The sequence below is a fragment of the Anabrus simplex genome, chromosome 13 (assembly GCF_040414725.1).
Source record: "Anabrus simplex isolate iqAnaSimp1 chromosome 13, ASM4041472v1, whole genome shotgun sequence".
Lineage (NCBI taxonomy): Eukaryota > Metazoa > Arthropoda > Insecta > Orthoptera > Tettigoniidae > Anabrus > Anabrus simplex.
In genome coordinates this window covers 79,432,698-79,440,130 of record NC_090277.1, presented here as the reverse complement: position 1 = coordinate 79,440,130, position 7,433 = coordinate 79,432,698, and positions in this window count along the sequence as shown.

Sequence of the window (7,433 nt, the reverse complement as noted above, 5' to 3'; positions counted from 1 at the left end):
TGGAAACAACATTTAACTTTCTGCTTCAGTACAGAATTATCTCCCGCCCCCCCCAAGTGTAGTTCTCTGCAAGGAAAATACAAGAAGTGAAATTGCCACAAAATGTATTTTTAAATCAGCTAGTGAATAAATTTGGAAAAGATATGTTTGTGATAGGTGGGCTTGTTTTATTTTGCAAATTGTGCAGTAAATTAGCTGATAATTATTTATGCAAACGCAGTGCAGTGAATAGAATGGGGATGTATTTTTCGTAAAACCATTCTTACTCAGTCACTAGAATTCACGTTTGGTCAAATATTTTTCACTTTTTAAATTTATTTTATAGCATTTTCCCATAAATATAAGGGCATTTTATTGATCATTTTCAGTGATTTCATTTTTAGCTCCCTCCTGTGGGTGGGGGATGCAGGCGAAGAATAAACCCACTGTATCCCCTGCCTGTCATAAGGGGCATCCAAGGGATGATCGAATTAGAACCATGAGACTACTTGTAACTAGTAACACCACGCGGGGAACATCATGGGTCGCTTTTACTTGCGCGTAGTACCACTATGTTAGGTACACAATAGGTCTGTGATTAGTAGCACTCTATGAGCAACACCATGGGTCTGCCTTTTCTGTGATTATTACCTACTATGTGAGGAACACCACGGGATAGTATGAGTCCCTGTGATTAGTACACCTATGTGAGGAACACCATAGTTTTGCGTTGCCTGTAATAGCTCCACAATGTGTGAAACACCATATGTGTGCATTTCATTTACTGTGAGTAGAACCATAATGTGCGGAATACTGCAAGTCTACGCTACTTTTGATTAGTACCGTAACATGCCAAATACTGTACCATGGTTCTACTTTCCTAGCTATAAGTACCATTATGAGGGGCCAATGGCCTGTATTTTGGACCCCTTTAGACTACAAGAATCATCGATGCAAGATTGTGCTTTAGAAGCAATCCCTTGGTCAGTAATACTATTGTTTAACGCTAGTTTCTGGGAATGTGGGGCATTACGGGTCGGATCCACTGACTTGTTTTAAATTCATATCCATCCATTCATTCTTTGTCATCATGTTTTGAATTCTGATCAGTGAATGATTTTGGACTTTTAAATTTTCATTACCATTCATACCATTAGGGGCCGATGTCCTAGATGTTAGGCCCCTTTAAACAACAAGCATTATCATCGTCATCTTTCTTTTTTTAGCACCTCAGTCCCCTAGTGATTTTTGCAGATGACATTATGATGTGGGGAGCGAATGGAGAGGAAGTACACATGCATGCAAAAAAAAAATTCACATTCCTGTATATTGCAATAGTGCTTTTCCTTCCAAAAGATTTTGACATTTACCTAATTATTAACACGTGACCACCCAGCCCTTACTGCTTCTCTCTATGACTGGCTTGAAGCATATCTGTAGAAACAAATATGAAACAATAAACAATGTTACATTCAGGCCTGGTTTCACTGGTGATGGTGGTAATTATTGTTTTAAGAGGAAGTACAACTAGCCAACCATCCTCTATATAACACTAACCAAGAGAGAAAAAATGGAAGGGATTCGACACTTCGAAAAATGGAGGCATTGGCCAAAGAAAGACAAGGGCCACGAAGGGCATGGAAATGAAAGCGGGTGATAGGGTGTAAGGGTACATCCAAGATGCACGCTGGTTTTCTGAGTCAGACAGTCGGCGCCGAGTCGACATAAGTATGTCCTGTGTTTTTAAGCGGGACTGGCCATAATGCACCTGCTCGCAGGAAGCCTGCGCACTGGTAGTCTGACTCAGATATTTACCGGAATGATTCGTTCATTCTGGTTTCAGACAACCTGCCGCGCACAAAAGAAAACAAAACTTATCCGAACTCATTCTGAAATATTCAAAAATCTGTTTTCGTCGACAAGTAACTGTGGAAAAAGGTGTTTGTACTCCCCGTAAATAGATCTTAATTCATTAATTGGATGTATATCACTTCTCATTCGTTTTGTAACATTCTCACTTAGCAGCAATAGAGCTGCAGCCTGTTCTCTTGTTAGTTCCATGCTACACTGATCAGTTGTATTTCATATCTTTTCTTTTGTGGCAGCTCTGTCTGCGCTGATAACCAGCTTTCATAATGACCACATCCCACCTGCCACTCGGAGTCAGACATTCAAAGGTCGATTGTCTGACTCAGAAAACCAGCGTGCATCTTGGACGTACCCTAAGTGTCTCAAGAGTATCACTGTCAGTACCTAGGTGTTAATATAAGGAAAGGTCTTCATTGGCATAATCACATAAACAGGATTGTAAATAAAGGTTACAGGCTTTTCAGGCATTTGCTCTATTAACCAGCGTTTCGTCTTAGGTCTGAGGCTAGACTCATCAGAGTGGGATGTGTCAGACCCTACCCACTGATGCTGGGGTGTATGCAGGTGAACTTATCAGAAGCCTATTATAAGAGGCACAGTCTGATAATTGCATACGGGAGATAAATCTCCACAATGAAATTATTAGTTCGCATGGAGGGAATTAGATATTTTTTTCACCAATAGAGCATGTCAAAAACAGATCAGATGTAAGGCTCTTCATATGATTATAAGGGTATGTAAAGGTTCCAGTGTATGGGTCCTTCACCAGGAGTACTTCATTCAAGAAATGGAAAAGGTCCAAAGGAAAGCAGCATGATTAGTTCTGGGTGATTTCACACAAACGAGTAGTGTTATGAAAATATTACAATCCTTGGACTGGGAAGATTTGGGAGTAAGGAGAGTAGCCTTTTTTTTTAACTAATCGGTATGTCCCGGGGAGATGGAATTACATCAGTAGGTTGGAATTCAAGAGGACAAATCAGTGGTAGATATTCATTTATAGGAAGAGGAGTTAGGGATTGGAATATTTTACCAGAAGAGAGGTTTGATATATTTGCAAATTCTATACAATTATTTAAGAAAAGACTAGTTAAACAATGGATAGGGAATTGCCACCTGGGCAACAGATGTAATTGTAGATCAGTAGTAAATGAAATGAAAGCTTCAAGAACCATAGCCAATCTTGAAACTTACGAAGTGCTCATATATGTTCCCAACAATAATAAAGGTAACATCTGTAATTTGCTGTAGTTTTCTTATGTGAAGGAATGAAAATTGAAACCCAAATCTAAATGTATTTCATTTTTTATTTTTATAAAAAAACTCTGGTACAGTAAAGCCCTGGTAATTTGAGCTAATTGGAACTTATGCTCCTTCAAATACTAAAAACTCAGAAATCAGAGGATAATATGCGAATTAATGTGTTAGATACAGGCTAACATTATCAAGTCTAAAAGAAACACAAATTTTAATTTTAAAGAAATTGTCCACAGTCTTTGTTTCAAATAGAGCCTCGTTTTTTTTATCTGCAATGCCGTGCCAGTATCTAGGAAGGGCAGTGTCGATCGGTGTAGCTTCCACTTGCTACTCGACATAACACAATGCTGCATCTCGCACTGCCAAACTGTCCGTGTGGATCATCACTGGTACGGTACTTTCAGGCACTTCATTAGCAAAATCATTTAAATTATTGAAACATCGGTCAATGTTAGGGGTAATGTACAAGTGTACACACAACTGTTTGCAATAACTGACAGATACTACAGTGTAACAAACCATCTATAACAATTGGTGTTAGGGTTGATTCCAGTAAGAGCATCCGGCTGTGAAACTAGGCCAAATCCATATCTAGTATCGACCTTAATAAGTAGAGATTATGGCTGGTAAAAGAAGATTGTCTTTATTCGAATATCCTTTTAAAAAGAAGCCATATTTCAACAGAATATTGCAATCTCTTACTGAGGGCTACCTGGCCGAAATACCTAGTAAATGCATGCTCGGTTCACCCAGAAGCAGTGGCGGTTTCTGGTATAGCGCAATGGAGCAATGAACCTCCAGTTTATATCAAATTTTATTCAACTACTTAATATTCATAACTCCCTTGTCAATCTCGAAGCTCTTGCTTAGCCCATCTATCCGTTATATACTCGTACTGGCTTTCAATTCATGTGAACTGCGCACGTTCCGTGGCTGGATACTTGTCTGGAATGAACCCCCTTCGAAGGCGCTCTCTCCGTCCGTACCTGGACGAAGGGAGTGGCGAGGTGCGGGGGGACATCGGCCGGCACGTAGACAACACCAGGATATCGCAGAAACAGATATCCTTGGTTTACGCATGCGCAATATGCCACTCTCTCTAGCCGTGTTGTCGGGGGTGTTGGGGCAAGGTAGACTGACCTTGTGTTGGGGTATGTGCCTGCCATCTGTTGCCCTTACAGGAATTCAACTACGTAACAGAAAATAGTACACATAATTAGCGCTAGTGTTGAAGAGCATCATTACTGCCAGCAGTCACATTAAACTGCCAAATTCCAATTGATGTATTTTCCCAAATGTTGCCTTCTTTGGAATAATTACTTTTTGGAGAGAAAATTAACTTAAAAATCACCGAGCCAAAGAGTAGCGGGGAATATAATACCAAAGAAAACGCTAATTGCCTAGCCACAGGAGTTCTTAAAATTATGTTACCAACATTGCGAACATGCATCCCTAAAGTTTACTCTGTTTTTCAAGTGTGATGCTAGTGTTTACAACAGTTTGCAATAGTTATCATAATTCGTAATATTATTGTACGCTGTGCAAGCGTGTGAGTGTTTTTCTGCACTGTTGTGCTGTTCAGAAACTTAATTTTTAGGACATAAAGAAGTTACAATATTTTCTCTGTGTGTGTATTTTTGTGCACTGTAGTTGCGTCCATAATTTTTGTTCCCGGGAAAGGTAAGGAGCTACATAATAAGTTTGAAGTGTGATATGATACTTAAGAAGACAACCTTTCCTTCTCTCTCTCTCTTGAGCGTAAAATTAAGATTAAGGATGCCGGACGCCCAATGCCTGATCTTGATATAACGAGGCATCCTAAAAGTAAAAGTAATGAAATCGTGCGTAAATTCAGATTGGGTTTATACCGTATAAAATAATCGAGTGGATCTGTGGGTGCGAAATTACTAACATGTTGATTTGTTTTCCTTTTTTATGATTCATGAGTGATGAAAGCAAAGTGACTTGGACCAAAGTCGGAGTGGTAGATATAGGATATCTGCCCAAAAAATAATAATAATAAAGAAACACAGAAGTTCTAAATCTCATATGCTTGCCCAGTTACAATGCGATCTCCTGGGAAGACACGATAACCGTCAGTAATTGGACTGTGCTTACAGGCAGCCTGTGGAAAGAGACAACGACCAAGTACGGAAAATTCGTTATGTGCTGTGTAAAGTATGTGGCGCGTTTGAGATGGCATTGCGCGGGCATGACGAAACAAGTGAATCATCGAATCCTGGCATATTTCGAGGCCTCGTCAATTTTAATTCCGAAATTGACGTTGCATTAAGAGACCATCTGTCCAAAGCTACTGTTTTCAAAGGCACCTCGAAAGACATTCAGAATGATTTGCTTTCGTGCATGTATGAAATCTGTCGTGAGAAAAAAAATCACCACAGCGCACTTCATTTCGGTAATCGCAGATGAGACCACCGATATATCAACTACAGTACAATTTGTTATCATTCTTCCCAACGGTAAGCCAGTTGAAAGATTCTGGGGTTTTCTCTACCCTCTAGTCATGATGCTAAGACAATAGCAGAGTGTTTAAAATTTTCTTTGAGCGAAGTTGTGGATAATAGAGATAAGTTGATTTCACAAGGTTACGATGGAGCAAATGTAATGAGTGGTCACCATTCAGGGTGCAAGTTCTAATCAGGGAAGATTTTAGGCATGCACATTATGTGCACCGTTATGCTCATTCTCTGAACTTAGTCATGGCACAGGTGACAGGGGGGTGAGGAGATATTGAGGGGAGGGGATATTTCCTTCTGTTGAACCCCCAGTGACGAAAGTCACGCGCCGCCACTGCCCAGAAGGTTGTTGAAACAGGTGAGAAAGGATATTTTTCACTTCCGGAGGTGCACATAGCCCTGAGGTTCACTCAGTCTACATCTGTACGCATGGCTACTTTTTCCTTACTGGTACTGTTTGAATGACTCATGCATGGATCAGATCTAGGAACATTCTTGGATGCAGTAGCGTAACCAGGATTGACCAATGGAGGAGATTATGGTTACGAAATGATGACAGAACATAATGAAGGTGCTTGTGCGTGTTGTTATAAGGACATTGATACAAGTAAATTATGTTGATATATTGCAGTACGTACCAGTACAGTACAAAATCTTGCATTAAAATACAGAACCGAAACAATATGATCAAGGTGAATAGTTTTACAGTGAATGGTATGTCCAGATTACAATCTAAAATACAACTTTAGAGGCTTTTTAGAAATTAGATCCAAGAAATCTGTTTGTTTTAACAGTGAATCTTCAAAAGAGTGGCGTATGCTGGGATCAAGACGTGGGCTATCATTGAACTTAGGTGTCCGGCTCCATGGTTTGCGTGCTGGCCTTTGGTCACAGGGGTCCCGGGTTCGATTCCCGGCAAGGTCAGGAATTTTAACCATAATTGGTTAATTCTCCTGGCACGGGGACTTAGGTATGTGTTGTCTTCATCATCATTTCATCCTCATCACGACGCTCAGGTCGCCTACGGGAGTCAAATCAAAAGACCTGCACCTGGCGAGCCGAAGTACTCGGACACATCCCGGCACTAAAAGCCATACCGGTACACCATTTCATTTTTTTATTTTTATTTTTTAACTAGGTTACACCTTTTTGATGGTTTAATGAATGAAGTCAAGCCTTCAGCATTTTGAGCTGCAGCCAATAGCCAACGGAGAAGCCTGCTGTGTTGTCAATGCTGCTTCACAAGCTACTGCCCTGGCCTCTACTACTGCCAATGCTCAACCTCTGATCAGTGGAAAAGGTAGCCTAAGGTTTAGCAAATTAAAGTCCGGCTTTGTGGCTAAATGGATAGAATACTTGCCTTTGGTCCGATGGCCCCGGTTCAATTTTCAGAATCAACCCCCTCATACTGTTAATTCCCCTGGCTTGGGGGCTTGGGGACTGGGGTTTATGACGTCTTTGCCATTCATTTTATCCTCATTAGGTCACCAACAAGCCTATACAGATGCCATGCACTAATTATTATTATTATTATTAGCGTATTCTCCCAATAATGGAAGACGTTAAGCAAACAACTCAATCAAGCTTTCTTTGGGTTCTTCTTGTTCTTCCAATAGGCTTTCATTCTCTCTGAGAAGGCTTGTTTACGTTCTTCCGACCATTTCGGTCTGCACTGTTTTTGCTTTGGTTGCTCTGATGTAACTTCCCACTTGTTGACTTTGTGTCTGAAGGTGTCTCTTTCTAAAATGTCTGTTGCACATATGTTTGCGTTTTTGAGGTCCTTTCGAAGTTCATCCAGCCAAGGTGTTGAATTCTTAAGTGAGCTAACATAATTTAATATTCTTTTTGACA